Consider the following 22,070-nt stretch of genomic DNA (forward strand, 5'->3'; position numbering starts at 1 on the left):
CCAAACATTGTTAGTCAAGTAACTGCAGGACTTAATGCTAACCAAGGAAGTAGTGGAGGAAACCGGGGAAACAATGAAAGAGAATGCAACTATAAGTCCTTTATGGCCTGTAAACCTAAGGAATTCCACGGAAAGGAAGGTGTGGTCGGGTTGCTGAAATGGATTGACAGTATGGAGTCGGTCCTTCACATTAGCAAATGTCTCGAGCGCAACAAAGTTGAGTATGCATCTTGCCTATTCCAAGATAGGGCATTAACCTGGTGGAATACTCTAGTGCAAACCCGAGGCCGTACAGCGGCATATCAGCTAACTTGGGAAGATCTAAAGAAGCTGCTGATAGAGGAGTATTGTCCCAAGGATGAACTTCAGAAGCTTGAATCTGAATTCTGGAACCATTCTATGGTTGGAACACAAATAGAGAAGTACACAGTCCGATTTCATGAACTAGCAAAACTGGTACCTCACATGGTTACTCCTGAGGAGAAACGGATAGATCGTTACATCTGGGGTCTGGCACCAGAGATTCGGGGAATGGTTACCTCAGCAAACCCAACTACTATTCAAAGTGCAGTAAGCCTAGCAAATCGACTAACCAATGATGTGATAAGGATGGGAGCATCAACAAAGGAAAGCTCTAGTAGCAAGAGGAAGCCAGCAGATCAGGGAGAGAAGAAGTATGGAGGCAAGTCAGGGAGGAAGCAGAAAGTCTCAAGAAACTTTATGGTAAGAGCCCAGGAGCAAGAACCAGTGAAAACTCAGGAACAGAAAGTCATGGAAGTGCAGGAGCGAAAGCAGTACACGGGACCGCACCCGAAGTGCAATAAGTGTAACTTCCATCACAAGGGAGCTTGCCCAGTGTGCCAAAACTGTAAACAGACAGGCCATTACCCGAAGTATTGTAAGCTGAATAAGGATGGAAAAAGGGCATGTTACGAGTGCGGGAGTACTGATCATCTGCGTAGTGCTTGTCCCAAACTGAACAAGGGGCCTGGTAACAATGGACAAGGCCAAGCTAGGCAAAATTTCCAAGGAAATCAAGGTGGGCGGCCAAGAGGTGTAGCCTTTGTGATTGGTGCAGAAGAAGCTCGTCAGAACCCTGAAGTGATAACAGGTACGTTTCTCCTGAACAATCATTTTGCATCAGTAATATTCGATGCGGGAGCAGATAGGAGTTTCGTTTCTTTAACATTTAGACCGGTACTCGACTTGAAATCAAGAAAGATGAGGAATACTCATACTATTGAACTTGCTGATGGGTATGAAATTAGGGCTAATGAAATAATTCCTGGCTGTACTCTGAATTTAGCTGATAAACTCTTTAGCATTGACCTAATTCCTATCGAGCTAGGTAGTTTTGATGTAATAGTAGGAATGGATTGGTTATCCAAGAATAGAGCGGACATTGGTTGTTACGAGAAAGTCATTAGGATACCTCTCCCTAATGGAGAAACCCTTATCATACACGGTGAGAAGCCAGGAAGAAGTTTAAACATTGTATCGAGCATAAAGATTCATAAGTACCTGAAAAAGGATTGTATTGCATTCATGGCCCACGTGATAGAAAGAGAACCTGAAGCTAAGCAACTCAAGGAGATCCCAGTGGTTCAAAACTATCCCGAAGTGTTTCCGGAGGAATTACCCGGTCTACCCCCTCACAGACAGGTCGAATTTCGGATAGACTTAATTCCCGGAGCGGCACCGGTAGCAAAAGCACCATATCGCCTCGCGCCATCCGAGATGCAAGAACTGTCCGGACAACTTCAAGAACTTCTAGACAAAGGGTTCATACGACCAAGTTCTTCACCTTGGGGAGCTCCAGTGTTATTCGTCAAAAAGAAAGACGGGTCATTCCGAATGTGTATTGATTATAGAGAACTGAACAAGTTGACAATCAAGAATCGATATCCTCTCCCTCGAATAGATGACTTGTTCGATCAGTTGCAGGGCGCTTCATACTTCTCAAAGATCGACCTCCGATCAGGATACCATCAACTAAGAGTTCACGAAGGAGACATTCACAAAACAGCATTTAGAACCCGTTATGGACATTATGAGTTCTTAGTCATGCCTTTTGGACTAACGAACGCACCCGCTGTTTTCATGGATTTGATGAATAGGGTCTGTAAACCATACCTAGACAAGTTTGTAATTGTATTTATCGATGACATACTTGTTTACTCACAAACCAAAGAAGATCATGAGAGACATCTGAAGCTAGTGTTGGAGCTGTTGAAGGAGCAGAAATTGTATGCCAAGTTCACTAAGTGTGAATTTTGGATTCGGGAAGTACATTTCCTTGGTCATGTGTGACAACCCGAAATTTACTCCGTCACTGTAACCCGTTTCCGTTAAAAAAAAAGTTAGTTCTATTAAAATTGTCCGTTAACTTTTATTTATTAAAATAATTCATTTTGAATTATTAAAATAATATATATTGAATGACGGAATAAAAGCATCTAAGTCGGGTTACGGTTAGTTTACCGGGTAAAAACATTTAACTCAGTTTAAACAACAGTGTATGGTGGGTCCCCACTAGGCAGCCATATATAAAGGAGGAGTGTCCACCTTTAGAGTCTTTTCCCCACCTTGGAGCTTTCTCTCTCTACCTTCTCTCTCAAAAATCGGGTTTGGCTAAAGAACACCACTTTCAAGCCTCAAAAATCAAAGGTAATCTTCCTAACTTGATTTTCTAGCTTGGTATTCATGCTATTTCGAGATGGATCATCCAAATACCCCAACATGCATGTGTTTACGGTTTGGGGAGCCTCCCAAAACCGTAAACTCCTATGTGAGGGTTTTGAAGCCCCAAAACACTTCCAAACCTTCTCTAATGCTTAGATATAGCTTAGATACTTGCATGCATGGACTAAGGAACCCAAGATCATGACTTTTTGGCCATAAACTTGAGTTTACGGTTCTTGAACATTCAAGAACCGTAAACCCAAAACCGTAAACACCTCAAATGGTGTTTTGATGCCCCTAAACCCTTCCTTAGCTTGTTTGATGAACTAGAAACTAGTGTAGATGAGCTTAGGACCCTAAAACATGAAATGGTTGAAGTGGTCAAGGGTTTACGGCCGTAAACCCTAGAGTTTAGGACCGTAAACTCCTAAGAAGTGGTCCAAGGACCGTAAACTCCAAGGGAGTACCCAATTGAACCCTAATCACTTCCCTAGCCCTTGAATTGATCCTAGGAACCTTCCTTGTGATGCATGAGACCTTTAGACACACAAACTCACCATTTCCATGAGTTTACGGCCGTAAACTCATGGGGGAAATGGTCTCCCAACCGTAAACACACTTAAGTGTGGCCAAGTGAAGTGTAAACTCCATAGTGAGGCCATACACTCCTTAGATGCAACCTTTAGCACTCCTAACACTTGAAACAAAGTGTTTTCATACATTAAAGTGCCTTTACTCACTTAATTAGTGATTACATAACTAATTAGATACTTTATACATCACTACATGTTACATAGGATCCGTGTGTGTGTTCAAGTCCTCACTTGACACCAAGCATCCTACTCGGCGTTTCCATCCACTTCACTCACTACAGGTGAGTTCATACCCCTAAATGAACCTTTTTAAATGTTTTTAACTGTTTTATGGGGGGGAATACAAGTTGAACCAAATAAGTTATAGTAACAATCGCATGTGAATTATAACTTGTAACCAAAAGGATTTTCTACACTATTAACTGTTTTTACCACCAAAAAGGGATTTTCTATATTTTCAACTATATTGCCAATTAAACTGTTTTCAAATGCTTACCAAATTCATTTTCATGTTAAATCACTATAAAACTATTTTCCAAAATTCGTTTAAACTAATTTTTATTCTCAAACCATATCTACACCAATATATTTATATAAGTAAGACTTGAAGGACTTAGGACTAATAGCTCACCTTACTTCCTGTTCTTGTTTGATTGTTGGCTTAGGGTATTTTGTTATTAGTCCGACTCTCGTTGAATTCTTAGTTATATATCTTATATATTTGTGTCAGATATAAAAGTTTTCATATCAGTTCAATGCCTTTGAATATCAGGGACATACAACCAACATTACTATTTAACTATAATAGGTATAGTTAAGGATTACTACTCAGTGCTGCTATTGCCATGACAACTACCAGAGTCAGTTCAGTTGTGAGTCAATATATGCTATGTACTATACAAAAGAACACTATATACTATACAAGGAGAACATTTCATACTATACAAAGAGAACACTATATGCTATTCAAAGAGAACAATACATACTATACAAGAGAACTTACTAAAATAGAATGTGGCATACTATTTCTCGATACGACACATCTTTGTGCTATCACCGCGTAACCAGAGTCTCCTGGTGGGAGAGCGGGCATTATGTGTATAGATCTATACGGGACAGACACTCCCACATCCCGACTGCTAGCTACAGTCCGAGCCGTCTAGGCCCAGGGGTGACAAAATGTCACATCACTACATATGACTCGGAGGGTCAAAGGGATTCGATCGTCGATCAGCATGGTTACGTACGAGTTCACATTCAAACCTTTAATTAATACTTCAAGAATTAAAGGCAACAGACTCCCTGAGGAGTATTGTACCTTTAATACTACCTGGAGCCTGCATTTCATTACATATGGCCGACAGTGATACTGTTGGGGTAAAACATTTTTCTCATTACTATACATGAATAAAGTCAAAAACTACATTTTTAAACTAATAACTACTGGGAAAACTTGTACATTATCAAAGGAGCAAACAAACCATCGGGCCTTGGTGAAGACTACTTTTTCTGGAAAACATAGGGTTTTCTAGGGCTCATACTATTTTTCGAACACCGAAACTTTCTTTTACAATGTATAATTTTGAATATTTTTATACAGGAAATGACACTAAATACTTATGAACTCACCAGCTTTATGCTGATAAACGTTTTCAAAATAACTTGTATTCTCTGGTCATCAGTAGACAGGTACGGATGCAGCTTTTGAGAAGACGGAGCACACATAAGACTCCACTTTGTTTTGATTGTATTTTTGGTGTCTAACATTTGTACTGAAAATGTTTGTATTGCAATTATTATCTTAATGCAATGGATGTTGTTGCTTGTCTTTACTATTATGCTTTGTTATGATACTGTACACGACGTCCTCCACCCCAGAACGTATTCCGCCGTTCTCGGTTTTGGGGTGTGACAGATTGGTATCAGAGCACTGTTTATAGTGAATCAAGTATATCAACCCATAAAAGATATACAAACTATAAACACATCGGGACTAAAACACTCTGAACAAGAATATTTACTTTTAAATAATAAAATATTTAACTAAGTATATATATACATTCATTCATACAAAGGTTCAGTATCATACTAGAACAGAACAAAAGTATTAAGATTGTTGAACAGCACAGTTAGGCTTAGAGACATATGGCCAAAACTAGGCGGATGTAGCCTGATCAACTACATTTTCCTAGGAGTGGCTAGCATGTGCCTAAGAATGGTTGTGGTGTTGCAACAAGTCTAAAACTTACCAATACTGCTACAAGAACATCAGAACAAGAATACTATAGGAGTATTCTGCATTCTAGTTACAACTTATGTGAGAACTAAAAAGGTCATTACTAGTAGGGCAATAGTTTCTAAGTGGATACATCACGGTTACATGTGACTAAGGCGTTATAGACTTAGAATCTGTGACCTTTGCTTCATTTCTTGTTCTTGTTTGATTGTGGGCTTGGAGTTAGGGTCACTTATTCGAAGGTCTATTCTGCTTCGGTTACATGTAATTGGTATGCACTATGCAAGTATTAGGTCGACTAATAACGATCATCTTATAAGTATCATAGATTAGCGCGCCTATCAATTTTCTTTCCCCATTCTCGCGTAAATGGCATAACCGCATCCCGAGCGGAAGTCATGGAACTCCGAGCACATCAGAGGACGCACGAGCGACATCTTCAGGGAGTTGTGCGCCAACTGGCTAATCTTAGGGTTTGCCCAAAGGATACCCGTAGCCAGTAAGAGATGCCAACTCATCCTTCCCTTTTGATTAAGGAATAGCCTTCTTCTCTATAGTCAATAGAGTACATGCCTGTAAACATTCCTAACTTTGGAAGTACTCTAACTAGACTACTAAACTGCCAACATTTTCCTTGATGGTTTGATGTAAGACCTCCTGCTAGGTCATTTCCTTTCCCGAACTCATTATACATCAGTAATACCAGTAATATTGGCAGTATCTAATCGATGGAGAAGTTGTGCTTTTGGGTGTCCCTAACCTAGTAGTACATTCCCCTTTTGTTTGTCGGACTATAGAGATTTAGTCCAAGAAACACTCTTATCCTGTTTACAAACCAATTCTTACTATTGTCATCGTTTTCGTAATCTTTCAGTACAGGATGCCGCCTCGCAAGCGTCCAACCAGGAGAACTCCCGCAACTCAAGCTCCACCACCACCACCTACACCGCCGGTTCCTCCGCAGTTCGACCCGGTGTTGTTCCAAACAGCCGTGACTGCAGCCGTGACCGCCGCTCTGGCGCAAGTCAATTCTGGTGGTGCCAGTGGAGGTGGACTGGGCACCAACTCTAGCCAGGGTGAAACCCACCCCCGTGCTCGGGAATGCACCTACAAAGATTTCATCAGTTGCAAGCCTACCTACTTCAACGGGATCGGGGGAATCCTTGCCCTAACCCAATGGTTCGAACGAACCGAAGCAGTATTCGAAATGTGCTCCTGCCCCGAAGGGAGCAAGATAAAGTTTGCTACTTGTACCCTTACCGAAAGGGCCCTAACATGGTGGAATGGCCATGTCAAAGCCCTCTCCCTGGTAGCAGCTAACGCCATGGGTTGGGATACATTGAAAGACCTAATGATGACAGAGTACTGCCCAAAGGGAGAAATTCAGAAATTGGAGGAGGAACTCTGGAGTCTCAAAATGCAGGGTTCCGATATAGTAGCTTACACAACCCGGTACTGCGAGCTGGTAGCCCTATGCCCTAACATGATCCCCTCGGAAGCCAAGAAGATTGAGCGATACATCGGGGGCCTAGTGCCTCCGTATCGTGGGAACGTTCTATCATCAAGACCAACGACCTTCGAAAGTGCCAAGGAGTTGGCCCAAATGCTTATCGATCATGAAGTTCCTCGTGCTCCAACAACAACCACAACCATCACTACTGCTCCAACTCACGCCTCCGACAACAAGAGAAAACGGGGAGATCGAAAGAAAGGGAAATCAGTCAAATCCTCTTCCAGTAACCAGCAAATAGTGGCTGTCCATGCTGCCACTACTCCTACTGCCCCTGTGCCCACCAAAACATATGTGGGGAATCTACCCAAGTGCGATAAGTGCGCCTTCCATCATAACGGCCCATGCCGTGAAATGCACTGCACCAATTGCGACCGGAAGGGCCACACCATCCGGTTCTGCAGAGCACCTCCCAAACCTATTTCCCAAATTCCTAGTTCGGGAGCGAGCCAGGCCTGCTATGGCTGTGGCGAAGTCGGACATTTCAAAAGAAATTGTCCAAAGGCTGGCGACGCGGGAGGAGCAGGTAGACTACTTGCTATTGGCCATAATGAGGCTGTAGCAGACCCCACCGTAGTCACGGGTACGTTCCTTCTCGATAACTATTATGCTTGTATTCTATTCGATAGTGGGGCAGAAAGAAGTTTCGTAAATCAAAACTTTAAGCACTTACTCAAACAATCACCGCAATCACTGAAAGAAACCTTCGTCGTAGAAATGGCTAACGGCAAGACGGAAAGTTCTAACGAAATCTACATAGGTTGTACCCTCACGCTAGATAATCATTCATTTCCTATCGATCTCATACCAGTAGCGATCAAGAGCTTTGATGTCATCATAGGCATGGACTGGTTGAGTCTCCACCGTACCGACATCCTGTGTTTCGACAAAGCCATCCGTTTGAACTTGCCCAACAATGAAACATTGATGATCTACGGAGACAAACCCAGTACGAGCCTTCGCATCATCTCGAGCATTCAAGCCCAGAAATACTTGCGCAAGGAATATCGCGCATTCCTTGCACACGTTGTCGACACGAGCCGGAAAACGAAAGAACTCAAAGATTTCCCCGTCGTGTGCGACTTCCCTGACATCTTTCCAGAGGAACTGCCAGGCGTACCTCCCAAACGTCAAGTCGATTTCAGAATCGATTTAATTCCAGGAGCTACCCCCGTAGCTAAATCGCCCTATCGTCTAGCGCCTGCTGAGATGCAAGAACTATCCGGCCAACTTAACGAACTGCTCAGCAAGGGCTTTATAAGACCAAGCTTCTCACCCTGGGGAGCACCAGTCTTGTTCGTAAAGAAGAAAGACGGATCGTTCCGCATGTGCATCGACTACAGAGAACTCAACAAGCTGACAATCAAGAACCATTATCCCCTTCCTCGTATAGAAGATTTATTTGATCAACTGCAAGGGGCAAGTTACTTTTCCAAAATTGATCTAAGGTCCGGGTATCACCAGTTGCGAGTGCTCGAGGAGGATGTTCCGAAGACAGCCTTCCGGACTCGTTACGGGCACTACGAGTTCGTAGTGATGCCGTTCGGACTGACCAATGCGCCCGCAGTCTTCATGGACTTGATGAATAGAGTATGCCGTCCTTACTTGGATCAGTTCGTCATCGTCTTCATTGATGATATACTTATCTACTCTAGAAGCGAGGAAGAGCATAGCGATCATCTGCGACAGGTCCTGGAAACTCTACGATCGGAGAAGCTTTACGCAAAGTTCTCAAAGTGCGAATTTTGGATCCGAAGAGTCGAATTCTTAGGACACGTGGTTAGCAAAGAAGGAATCCACGTGGACCCATCCAAGATTAAAGCTATTGAGAATTGGTCAGCACTGAAGACGCCTACAGAAATTCGCCAATTTCTAGGCCTCGCTGGCTACTATCGAAGATTCATTCAGAATTTCTCTTAGATTGCGAAGCCTCTTACGGCATTGACCCAGAAAGGCGTGGCCTTTGACTGGGAAGAAAAACAAGAGAAGGCATTCCGAACCCTGAAGCGAGCCTTGTGCACCGCGCCGATACTGTCCCTCCCCGAAGGGACAGAAGACTTCGTAGTATATTGCGATGCATCCAATCAGGGGCTCGGCTGTGTTCTGATGCAACGAGGTAAGGTCATCGCCTACGCCTCAAGACAGCTGAAGACACACGAAGTCAACTACACCACGCACGACCTTGAGCTAGGAGCGGTCGTGTTCGCCCTAAAGATATGGAGACACTATCTGTATGGTACAAAGAGCACCATCTATACCGACCACAAAAGCCTCTAGCACATCTTCAACCAGAAGGAGCTCAACATGAGACAACGACGGTGGGTCGAGCTACTCAATGACTACGAATGTGAAATTCGTTACCACCCGGGTAAAGCCAATGTAGTAGCAGACGCCCTAAGTCGGAAGGAATATTCTGGGCGAAGAGTCAAGTCCCTAACCATGACTATCCATTCGCATCTACCCGCACAAATTAAGGGAGCATAGCTTGAAGCTTTGAAACCGGAAAATGTGGCGGGAGAGTCCCTGCGAGGAATGGATAAGAATCTGGTAGTCAAGGATAACGGAGCTTATTACCTCTTGGACCGGATCTGGACACCGCGACACGGTGGCTTCAGAGACTTGGTCATGAAAGAAGCGCACAATACTCGATATTCCATTCACCCAGGTTCAGATAAGATGTACCTGGATCTCAAGAAATCGTACTGGTGGCCTAACATGAAAGCGGAAATCGCTACCTTCGTGAATAAGTGCATTACTTGCGCTAAGGTCAAGGTCGAATACCAGAAACCCTCGGGTCTTCTCCAACAGCCAGAGATACCTGAATGGAAGTGGGAGAGAATTACTATGGATTTCATTACCAAATTGCCCAAATCTCCGAGTGGGTACGACACTTCCTTCCTATCAAGGAAAATTTCAAAATGGAGAGACTTACGCGAATTTACATCCAAGAGGTAGTCCGACTGCACGGTGTACCTATATCCATTATTTCCGATCGGGATAGCAGGTTCACCTCGAGGTTCTGGCAGTCACTACAGAAGGCTCTTGGAACTAAGCTGGATATGAGCACAGCATACCATCCTCAAACCGATGGACAAAGTGAGAGAACTATTCAAACCTTGGAGGATATGCTGCGAGCCTGTGTAATCGACTTTGGTAAGGCGTGGGATACCCACTTACCCCTAGTCGAGTTTTCCTACAACAACAGTTATCACACAAGCATCAAAGCTGCCCCATTCGAAGCCCTCTACGGCCGGAAGTGCAGATCCCCTCTGTGCTGGGCCGAGGTAGGCGACACTCAATTAGCTAAGGGACGAGTTCCTGACAGCACTCTCACCGGTCCAGAAATCATCCGCGAAACCACCGAAAAGATCGTACAAATCCGAGCACGACTTAAAGCCTCAAGGGACCGACAGAAAAGCTACGCAGACAAACGGAGGAAACCCTTGGAATTCCAGGTGGGAGACCGAGTCCTTTTGAAAGTCTCACCCTGGAAAGGCTTGATACGCTTCGGAAAGCGCGGAAAGCTGAATCCAAGATACATAGGGCCTTTTGAGATTCTCGCTAGAATCGGCCCCGTAGCTTACAAACTCAATCTACCCCGCGAACTTAGTAATGTGCATCCTACCTTCCACGTCTCGAACTTGAAAAAGTGCCTATCTGATGAGACTCGCATAATTCCACTCGAGGAAATCGAGATCAATGAGAGCCTCAACTTCGTGGAAGAACCTGTGGAGATCATGGACCGAGAGGTCAAACGAACGAAGCAAAGCCGCATCCCGATTGTGAAGGTTCGTTGGAACGCCAAACGAGGACCAGAGTTCACTTGGGAGCGCGAGGATCAAATGAAACTTAACTATCCTCATCTCTTTGCTTAGTTGTGTTGTAATAACGTAACTGCTTGAATTCTGAATTTCGGGACGAAATTCCCTCCAACGGGGGGACGATGTGACAACCCGAAATTTACTCCGTCACTGTAACCCGTTTCCGTTAAAAAAAAAAGTTAGTTCTATTAAAATTTTCCGTTAACTTTTATTTATTAAAATAATTCATTTTGAATTATTAAAATAATATATATTGAATGACGGAATAAAAGCATCTAAGTCGGGTTACGGTTAGTTTACCGGGTAAAAACATTTAGCTCCGTTTAAACGACAGTGTATGGTGGGTCCCCACTAGGCAGCCATATATAAAGGAGGAGTGTCCACCTTTAGAGTCTTTTCCCCACCTTGGAGCTTTCTCTCTCTACCTTCTCTCTCAAAAATCGGGTTTGGCTCAAGAACACCACTTTCAAGCCTAAAAAATCAAAGGTAATCTTCCTAACTTGATTTTCTAGCTTGGTATTCATGCTATTTCGAGATGGATCATCCAAATACCCCAACATGCATGTGTTTACGGTTTGGGGAGCCTCCCAAAACCGTAAACTCCTATGTGAGGGTTTTGAAGCCCCAAAACACTTCCAAACCTTCTCTAATGCTTAGATATAGCTTAGATACTTGCATGCATGGACTAAGGAACCCAAGATCATGACTTTTTGGCCATAAACTTGAGTTTATGGTTCTTGAACATTCAAGAACCGTAAACCCAAAACCGTAAAAACCTCAAATGGTGTTTTGATGCCCCTAAACCCTTCCTTAACTTGTTTGATGAACTAGAAACTAGTGTAGATGAGCTTAGGACCCTAAAACATGAAATGGTTGAAGTGGTCAAGGGTTTACGGCCGTAAACCCTAGAGTTTACGACCGTAAACTCCCAAGAAGTGGTCCAAGGACCGTAAACTCCAAGGGAGTACCCCAATTGAACCCTAATCACTTCCCTAGCCCTTGAATTGATCCTAGGAACCTTCCTTGTGATGCATGAGACCTTTAGACACACAAACTCACCATTTCCATGAGTTTACGGCCGTAAACTCATGGGGGAAATGGTCTCCCAACCGTAAACACACTTAAGTGTGGCCAAGTGAAGTGTAAACTCCATAGTGAGGCCATACACTCCTTAGATGCAACCTTTAGCACTCCTAACACTTGAAACAAAGTGTTTTCATACATTAAAGTGCCTTTACTCACTTAATTAGTGATTACACAACTAATTAGATACTTTATACATCACTACACGTTACATAGGATCCATGTGTGTGTTCAAGTCCTCACTTGACACCTAGCATCCTACTCGGCGTTTCCATCCACTTCACTCACTACAGGTGAGTTCATACCCCTAAATGAACCTTTTTAAATGTTTTTAACTATTTTATGGGGGGGGGGGGAATACAAGTTGAACCAAATAAGTTATAGTAACAATCGCATGTGAATTATAACTTGCAACCAAAAGGATTTTCTACACTATTAACTGTTTTTACCACCAAAAAGGGATTTTCTATATTTTCAACTATATTGCCAATTAAATTGTTTTCAAATGCTTACCAAATTCATTTTCATGTTAAATCACTATAAAACTATTTTCCAAAATTCGTTTAAACTAATTTTTATTCTCAAACCATATCTACACCAATATATTTATATAAGTAAGACTTGAAGGACTTAGGACTAATAGCTCACCTTACTTCCTGTTCTTGTTTGATTGTGGGCTTAGGGTATTTTGTTATTAGTCCGACTCTCGTTGAATTCTTAGTTATATATCTTATATATTTGTGTCAGATATAAAAGTTTTCATATCAGTTCAATGCCTTTGAATATCAGGGACATACAACCAACATTACTATTTAACTATAATAGGTATAGTTAAGGATTACTACTCAGTGCTGCTATTGCCATGACAACTACCAGAGTCAGTTCAGTTGTGAGTCAATATATGCTATGTACTATACAAAAGAACACTATATACTATACAAGGAGAACATTTCATACTATACAAAGAGAACACTATATGCTATTCAAAGAGAACAATACATACTATACAAGAGAACTTACTAAAATAGAATGTGGCATACTATTTCTCGATACGACACATCTTTGTGCTATCACCGCGTAACGAGAGTCTCCTGGAGGGAGAGCGGGCATTATGTGTATAGATCTATACGGGACAGACACTCCCACATCCCGACTGCTAGCTACAGTCCGAGCCGTCTAGGCCCAGGGGTGACAAAATGTCACATCACTACATATGACTCGGAGGGTCAAAGGGATACGATCGTCGATCAGCATGGTTACGTACGAGTTCACATTCAAACCTTTAATTAATACTTTAAGAATTAAAGGCAACAGACTCCCTGAGGAGTATTGTATATTTAATACTACCTGGAGCCTGCATTTCATTACATATGGCCGACAGTGATACTGTTGGGGTAAAATATTTTTCTCATTACTATACATGAATAAAGTCAAAAACTACATTTTTAAACTAATAACTACTGGGAAAACTTGTACATTATCAAAGGAGCAAACAAACCATCGGGCCTTGGTGAAGACTACTTTTTCTGGAAAACGTAGGGTTTTCTAGGGCTCATACTATTTTTCGAACACCGAAACTTTCTTTTACAATGTATAATTTTGAATATTTTTATACAGGAAATGACACTAAATACTTATGAACTCACCAGCTTTATGCTGATAAACGTTTTCAAAATAACTTGTATTCTCAGGTCATCAGTAGACAGGTACGGATGCAGCTTTTGAGAAGACGGAGCACACATAAGACTCCACTTTGTTTTGATTGTATTTTTGGTGTCTAACATTTGTACTGAACACGTTTGTATTGCAATTATTATCTTAATGCAATGGATGTTGTTGCTTGTCTTTACTATTATGCTTTGTTATGATACTGTACATGACGTCCTCCACCCCAGAACGTATTTCGCCGTTCTTGGTTTTGGGGTGTGACATCATGTGATCGACGAAAGAGGAATTCATGTAGATCCAGCTAAGATCGAGGCAATCAAGAAATGGAAAGCCCCCAAAACCCCGACAGAAATACGACAGTTCCTAGGATTAGCTGGGTACTACAGACGCTTCATTGAGAATTTCTCTAGTATTGCTCAACCATTAACATCTTTGACCCAAAAAGACAGAAAATTTCTCTGGGAAGAGAAGCACGAAGAGGCGTTTCAAATCTTGAAAAACAAGTTGTGTAATGCACTAATTCTGGCTTTACCAGAAGGATCAGAGAACTTTGTAGTGTATTGTGATGCGTCTCATCAAGGATTAGGATGTGTGTTAATGCAAAAAGATAAGGTCATTGCGTATGCTTCTAGACAACTCAAACCGCATGAGAAGAATTATACCACCCATGATCTAGAACTAGGAGCAATAGTTTTCGCTCTTAAAATATGGAGGCATTATTTGTACGGAACCAAGTGCACCATTTATACCGATCACAAAAGCCTTCAGCACATCCTAGATCAGAAAATCTTAAACATGCGGCAGAGGAGATGGGTAGAGTTGTTTAGTGATTATGACTGTTAGATACGATATCACCCAGGGAAGGCTAACGTAGTAGCCGACGCTCTTAGTAGAAAAGAAAGGGTGAAACCTTCCCGTGTGAGAGCTTTGGGAATGGTAATTCAGACAAACTTGAAATCTCAAATCATTGATGCCCAGGAGAAAGCTTTATTCAAGGAAAATCTTCCAGGTGAAACTTTACATGGTTTGGAAGTGAGATTTGAAACCAAACCTGATGGAGTTCGTTATTTTAAGGACAGGGTCTGGATTCCAAGGGTTAACGATCTGAGAGACATGGTACTAGAGGAGTCTCATCGATCTAAATACTCAATCCACCCTGGAGCGGATAAGATGTACAAGGATCTTAAAGAATACTATTGGTGGCCTGGAATGAAAAGGGATATTGCCTTATATGTTGGGAAGTGTTTAACTTGCTCAATAGTCAAAGCTGAACATCAAAAACCATCCGGCTTATTGCAACAACCCGAAATTCCCCAATGGAAATGGGAGCAGATATCCATGGATTTCGTTACCAAACTTCCTAGAACTTCTAAAGGTCACGACTCAATTTGGGTCATAGTGGATCGACTGACGAAATATGCTCACTTTCTCCCCATTCGGGAAGACTTCAAGATGGAAAAATTGGCCCAAATCTACATCGACAAAATTGTTTCTCTGCATGGTGTACCCCTATCCATCATTTCTGATAGAGATAGTCGTTTTACATCACGATTTTGGTGGATGTTACAGAAGGCACTAGGAACCAAGATAAATTTGAGCACAACTTACCACCCTCAGACAGATGGGCAGACAGAGAGAACAATACAAACATTGGAAGACATGCTACGGGCGTGTGTCATTGAGTTCAAAGGAAATTGGGATACTCATTTGCCTCTAATTGAGTTTTCCTACAATACCAGTTACCACATGAGTATCCAATGTGCCCCATACGAAGCATTGTATGGACGCAAGTGTCGTTCTCCATTGTGTTGGACAGAAATCGGAGACAGACAATTGACTAGACTCGACCTTATCCAGGAAACAACTGACAAGATTGCTATCATCAAAGATAGGCTTAAAGCCGCCAGAGATCGTCAGAAAAGTTATGCGGATAATCGTCGAAAACCATTAGAATTCCAAGTTGGAGACAAGGTACTTCTAAAGGTGTCGCCTTGGAAAGGGCTTGTACGTTTTGGTAAGAAAGGAAAACTAAGCCCAAGATATGTTGGACCCTTCGAGATCATTGAAAGGATTGGTCCGGTGGCATATAAACTCCGATTACCCCAAGAGTTAAGCGCCATTCACGACACATTCCACGTCTCCAATCTTAAGAAATGTTTAGCCGACGAAGCATTGATAGTACCCCTCGAGGAAATCAAGATCAATGATAAGCTAAACTTTGTTGAGGAACCGATAGAAATCCTTGACAGGGAGGTAAAACGACTCAAGCGGAGTAAGATTCCGATTGTGAAAGTTCGATGGAACTCAAAACGCGGGCCGGAGTACTCCTGGGAGCGTGAGGACTTCATGAAGGAAAAGTATCCACAACTTTTCCCATGCGATGACAAACGATGACATAGAATGAATTTCGGGACGAAATTCTTTTTAAGTGGGGGATACTGTGACAACTGTCAATTCAGGTCATTCTCGGACTCATGCATCTTTATAATAACCATTCATGCAAATCATGCCATGGCCTAGTAGTATAAATTAGGTCAAAATCTTACATAAACTAGGATCCATCTAAGACTTAGGACTAATATACTTGACACTTACGATTCTAGTAAGTTGCTTAACTACAATAGGAAATGCCAATGCTATAATTTGAATGAAACTTTCAAGCTTTGTTATAATTAAAAAAGGGTATAAAACCCTAAAAATAAATTAAAATATTCTAATTATACTTCATTATGATGATGAATATCAAACAATATTCCAAAAACCCTAAGAGAGCTAAAAATCCAAATTTATAAATCATAAAGCTTAAAAACCTTATAAAATTTGGCTATAAACTTCCAAATATCAAATTTTATTAATCAAATTATGGATTATACCAATGAAATAGAAATATAAATTATCATGCATTAATCATAATTAATTAGTTAAAAACAAGATTTTTAAATAAATCAAAAATTGCTTAAAGAATCACTTTTATAAAAATTAGATTTTTATAAAAAATGAAGAGGGAAATTATTAATTTGAATTTTTGGAGAGAGAGGGCTCCTAATCCACTCAAAAACCGGCCATCTCCCCTCTCCCCATGCTCCCTCTTCCCAAAACTCAATCATTAGAACTTCTCCCTCACTCTACCTCTTCTCTCTTCACTCTCTCACACTCCACCCTCCTAACACACACAAACTCTCTTCCTCTCTCTCTCTAACTCACGAAAATCCTCCCATTCCTCTGCCAAATTTCGAGAATTAGAAGACCTTGAAGTGTTCTTACTTCCCTCATGATCAAAACCAAGGTAAACAACAACATCTTCTTCCATAGTTTCATGATTCTACTTCCTTTTCTTCTTAGTTTTCTCTTCTTTTCGGATTCTATGCCTTTCCATGGCTAGAAATATTTATTTTTCCCTTGTGGTTTGTAGATTCTCACCATAACACAATGCATGTGTTTGAAATGGTGAAAATCCGGGATCAAACCCATGCAAGGAGTGAAAATGATGCACATATGTTCATGTGACTTCAAAAACAAGTATTACATATTCTTCTCCATTTCTTTTGTGTTCTTGCATGGTCAAAAGCATTTAAACCATTTCTAGTACATCTTGGATGCTCATTCACTCCATGTATGTGCTAGAAATCGGACCTTATCAAAGGCATGCATGATGTTCTTGTCAAAATGTCCTAAGGATGCACTCAAAGCAAACATGCAATCTGCCAGATTACTTTATTCAGCTTTGAACGACCATATCTCGGTCATTCCTTAACCAAATCATGATATTCTTTTTGTATTGGATAGCTCCATGAGTTAACTTTCAAACCCAACTGGTCTTACTGTAAAATATTAAATATCCGATTTTTGGCAATTTTTACAAAATGGTTGCGCAAACAGCTCTTTTTCTACGATCACCATTTTTGCTTTGCGTGATCAATGACCTTAAACCCAACCATAAATCTGGGGAAAAATAATTTAGAAACTTAACATATCCAGTGAATGATGGCTGAAATTTCGTGGCTTAAAACCCCACTGAATGGGCTACTCAAATTCATGAACTTCAGCCACATTTACATCTCATGCACCATTATATGCAACATTTCTTAACTTGTTTGGGTTCAGTACCCCTATTTCCCTTCTGAATAAAATTTGAACATTTTTCCTTTTGAAAGCCCTCACATGCATGTGATAATCTGGAAAATTTCAAGAGCTTTTATCATCTCTTTGATTTATTAAAATTATTGCAAGAAAACAAGGGCATAAATCACATAAAATACTTCCAGAGGTCTATAAATCCGGAATAAATTCATGGATGACCCCTATGGTGAATAATGACCCCTCACTAAATTTCATCGATTGTTGTTGCTGTTTGGTATGATTTCCGATTTTCTTTTTGTTTGGGTATAATAAATCACAAAACCACTTTAGAGAGTGTGAAAATTGTATCTAACAATTTTCGCAGCTAACAATTTTCGCAGCCCTTACCTGTGGTGGGTGACTCAGAAAAATAATTTCAGAATTTTTCATCATGCCTTACTATTTTTCCCAATTTTTGGTAATTATAATGGCCTAAAAATAGGAAAAATAGTTCTGATTATCCAAAATTCATGAAAATTTACCAGAACATCATGTTGTACAGTAGGAGATTACATAAAAATTTTGATGATTTTTCTCTACTGTAAACTATGTTTCTTCTATTTTCTAAAGTTAAATACACTTAAATACACATAAATACCCAAAACCGGACTATACAATATGAAAACCACTTTTGGTATTTTTCCCAGATTACTTACACTGTAAATGATGTTACAAAAATTTTTGGTAATTTATTTTAACTGTTTGTTATTTATTCTTCAATTAATGGTTATTTAAGGGGATAAAACAAGGAAAAATAGAAATACCCACTGAAAAATATCTTTTATATTTTTCCCAGCCTAGTTATGTATAATAACAGTTAAATAAAAAGTTTGAGAATTTTTATCCTTTGAATGCTATTTTTCGTGAATTTATGTTGTTATGAAGGCTTAAAAATTTGGAAAGTAGATAACCATATCAAAAATTCAAGGAAAATTTTCTGGAAAACCTTTATTGTATTTAGAATGAAAAATACAAGGTTTGACAATTTTTGGAAACTATTTGATAATATCTTACATTTTTAGGAATTTAAAACACCTTTAAATGTGTTGAAACACCCTTAAATTTATATTACTAAATCTGGAAAATTAATATCCCAAAGTTGTATTTATCACATGACTTGTAGAATTTCATCATTTCAGAAAAAGTGTAACCAATTAATATAAAATCCATTATTAGAACATAAATTGGCATTTCACTATATGTAGAGTTTACTATATTAGCATTAGATTTCGACATGGAAACTCACTAGTGTGTGTTTGATGTCGTAGGATCCCAGCATTAAGACGTTGGTGTATTCCAAGGCACCACTTGTATCTACTCGAAACATTGTGAGTATTCACGCACTCCCCTATTTTCAGTTTTCATGTTTTGGGGTGGAAAAGCATGTCCAGAAAAACTATTATTTGCATGTTGTATTTAAATTGAATTGTATCAAACACGATTGCTATTGTATTGCTATGTTTCTTTATGTATGTCCATGCAACACGGAACATGAGAACTTATCGTACTAAGGCCCTTCCCTTATCTCTAACCATTAACTCTTTGAGCCAATGGTCATTATGGATAGCGCTATTAGGAATTGACAACTCCTCACTCGCCCTATTGCTGGAGTGCATGATACCATATTCATCTATGGAACGATAAGCATCGATCTCGATAGGGCTTCAGTCATAGGTTTGGTTGAGACTCATTGTTTGCTCATACACATACAAACTCGTTTCTCGTTATAGCAATAAACTTGTATTCATTAATAGCAATCAACTTGGTTTATCATTAAAGCAATGTACTTGTAATTACGAAAAGCCTTATTTCAAGCACGATTTTATATACTTGTGAACTCACCAACTATTTTCATAGTTGACGCTCGTTTTACATGCTTTTTCAGGAAATAATTAGTAAGTGGATATAGAGATTCATCATCATAGAGCATGCTGCATCGTGTGGAAGTTATTTTATGAAGTTATATATTTTGAACAATGTCATTTTGGAAAACTTGTACTTTGTTTTGTTTAAGCTATAGGTTGTAAACTTTTTAATATTGCTATGGTGATGTATCTTTATCTTTTGCAATGAAACCTTTCTCGCTGTCATACCTTGCGTTTCCGCTTTAGCGGGGTGTGACAACTATGAAAAGGGATGCCGTAATCATAGTCTCAATTGTTTAGACCTTTTGCCATCTGCTTCAAATCTACTTGGTGAAAGTGTTTCCTCACCATCATTTTCATGAATCGGAGAGAAACCTTATGACCCTTAGATTTTATGGTGTATGTGTTCTTATCCATGTGAATCGTCAAAACCATAGTCACAAGACAAGGATAATGACAAATCCAAACTCATATGGACTGAACTTATGCAATCTTAACTTCTTGCCACCTGGCAGTACAGGGCCTGCCATTGCTTCCAAGTTGTTATGCAACCAATTGAGAACTTTCAGAACTCCTATGCAAAGCCACCTTTAACTGGAATGGGCACAGAATATGTCAACACGATAGGTTATAAACCTCAAGTCGTGTGCTAGTGAAGAACCTCAGGTTTTATTCTTGATTAGTTCTTGAAATTCTTTTTAGGATCTTTAAGACTCCCACTATCCTCTTGACATATAAGACTATCTTGCCAAATATTCAAGAGATAGTGCGAATTCTTTATCAAGAGAAATACTTCACACAATTGGCCTTAGTTGGTATTTGTTTTATCCAAAACATCACAACTTACCAATTTCAAATGTATAAGAGTAGGACACTTTTACTCTTAGATTTGACAAGTGTTTTAAACCTTTCTTTAAGATATGTCACTCAAGTTACAATCTTGGAATATGACTCTAAGAATTGTTTTGGAACGAAGTATGACTCATCTTCCTGATCTAACGATTTCAACAATTCATGACTCCTCTTCTTAGTCATAAGAATGCACTAAGATGACCTTTAGAGGACTAATTGTGATATGATTTCTAAATCATTAAGATGATCACAAACATGATACTAAAGTACTCTCCCATCTTTTCAGATTTGAGAAACTTTTATCTTTCTGCCTAATTTGATTCTTCCCATTCGTTCTGCCATACATTGAGACTTTTCCAATGTTTCAAAATTATACTTAAACTTGTAAGTATAACCATATTTACTAAACTTTAGTAAATCAGATAGTCTTAACGAGCTTTGTGGTGGACATGACCAGTGCACAAGAATGTGTACTCGATCCCTTTAGTCCTTCACTTGACTCACACATCCATGTGAACAAGTAATTAGTCTTGATTTTCCAATGCTTGAAAGTTCTCATTCATCATACTATTCAACTTGCATGATTCCAAGTTTCAGTCCAATTGAAACTTGGGTGATGAGGAACTTTCCTGATTTGGTAAATTTAGACACTACCACAAATGAAAGAATCAAATCCATTTTCCAATATTGCTGTCAGTGGAATCATATAAGCAACAATTTTCCACAAATGCCATTGTAAGGATACTTCAAATAAATAAAATTAAACAATTTTCTTTTATTTTAAAACTTTGCGGAAAAACTTATCCTTACAATCCACATGGAAAATTGTTGTTATCTATTCCTTAGCAATATATCATAACTTCTTAAGCAACTGCTCAAAATTCTGATGTGATCGAAATCCACCTTCGCGATCAGAATCAGCATATACTTCCTTTAAGATTTATCTCTATTCTTTGATTCTTAAAACATCAACATGTGACCCAGTCACATCATGTAATGAGGATCTCAGAATAGAACTTAACAGAGTTAGATAATGGGCTCTACCTGATGTAGAGTCAAACTTATTGACTTTAACATCCTTAGGTAAATTTGGCAGCTTTGCAATCAACGCCCCTTCCTTTGGCAAAATAAACATATGGACCCTTTGGTAATGAGACTATCTCAGACTTAGCCTTTCTCTTTACCATTTGGTCAACCGGGTTGACTATGGCCAATCCCTTTCCATTGGGAAGAGAATGTTTTTTCTGGATTTCCAATGTCACCATTGTCACTGTCCATAAAGTTTTTGGGAAGTTGATCTTCTAATCAAATTTGCTTTACTATCGTTCTAAATCATTGCTAATTCAGCAGCACCAAGCAAATAGATATGATCATTAAGGTTCATGTCATAGTCTATTTCATAGTAGTCCTAAAGGAACTCACTATGTGACTTAGAAAGTGATTGAACATCCAACTTTCTCAAGACTTTGACACCCAACTCTCCCAGCTTGTCAATATGTGACTTCATCTCTAAGATGTGATCACACATAGACCTTGCTTGCCATTAGGGCTTGAGTGACCTTGAACTTGTGGGTTAGGGAGAATAATTGGAGGAGGTGGAGGAAGTAAAGTTCCAAGAGATTTGGGAAGATCATAGATGTC

Source organism: Lactuca virosa, chromosome 3, assembly GCF_052849685.1.
Source record: "Lactuca virosa cultivar CGN04683 chromosome 3, Lactuca_virosa_CGN04683_v6, whole genome shotgun sequence".
Taxonomy (NCBI): Eukaryota; Viridiplantae; Streptophyta; class Magnoliopsida; order Asterales; family Asteraceae; genus Lactuca; species Lactuca virosa.